The sequence below is a fragment of the Sinocyclocheilus anshuiensis genome, unplaced genomic scaffold (assembly GCF_001515605.1).
Source record: "Sinocyclocheilus anshuiensis isolate Anshui unplaced genomic scaffold, SAMN03320099.WGS_v1.1 scaffold802, whole genome shotgun sequence".
NCBI lineage: Eukaryota > Metazoa > Chordata > Actinopteri > Cypriniformes > Cyprinidae > Sinocyclocheilus > Sinocyclocheilus anshuiensis.
The window spans coordinates 388,171-389,282 of NW_015547667.1; positions in this window are offsets into that span (position 1 = coordinate 388,171).

Here is a 1,112-nt window from a genome sequence, read left to right on the forward strand (position 1 = left end):
GACTTTAGACCAGGTTTTTGTTGGTCAATGGCGCAGTCTATTTCAGTTGCCTCAAAATAGCAATGCACCAGCAATGTGCCTGAACACACCTCATTTTCAGACCAGCACGCCCATGGGCGCTCAAATGGGTGCAAATGCATTTTCTATTTAAACAATGTGGCGCAGGATGGGAAAATGAGAACTGCGTCGGGCTGAAACTAGCAAAAACACTTGCGCCACGCCTTGCGCAGCATTGCGCCGGGTGTATGATAGAGCCCGGGGAGTCTATGGGACTGACTCCCTTTTGGAGCCAGACTCTAGCGGCCAGTCGATGAATTACAGTTTTAGTCACTTCCTTGTTGGCTTCACGAGAGAGAGCGCGAGGTTGCCGCTTGGTTTAAATCCATTTAATTTTAATATTTGGCCACATGCCAAGTCAGAAACTTTTATTTTGAAATCGCGATGAACAATCAATCACTTATTTAGAAATATGTTGATGTGTTCTCCTGTGTTGGCATAGGTTTAAATGATTTACGTTACAAATCAAGTGAGTTTTCCCAGATGAACGTAAAGAAGTCTCGTGTTTATAAGAGCAAAAACTTCTGATTGGCTGTTAGTCTGGTTGAGAGTGAAAGCTGTGTTCCTCTCATACATTGGTAGGCGAACTCATGAACTCGAACTTGATATCAACAAGTGTTTTTAATTGTAGGACGACTTTTTTCCCCAGCCAAACGTGCACGCTGGAGATCCGGCACGGTGCCGGAGAACTTTAAGCCCTGTGGGAGTTGTGGTCTTCATCCCCACATAAGTAAAATAATACATATGATTTTAATGTTTTCTTTTAAAATTTGAAAATAAGATATAACTAAATTTGAATAATGTTACTGCTGCTTCTTCTAATCAATCATCTTCACAATTTTTGGACCTCTTGAGATAGACTGGCCCAACTGTGTATAATGACATAGGTAATACAACGTAAACATGATTTATGAGGACACTTCCTGTGCCCCCGTAAACCAAAAGGCTTTAAAATAAAATAGTAAATGGTGTTTTTTTTTTACTCAAAAATTGCCAGTAGTTTTCTGTAAGGGGTAGGTTTAGGTGTAGGGCGATAGAATATACAGTTTGTACAG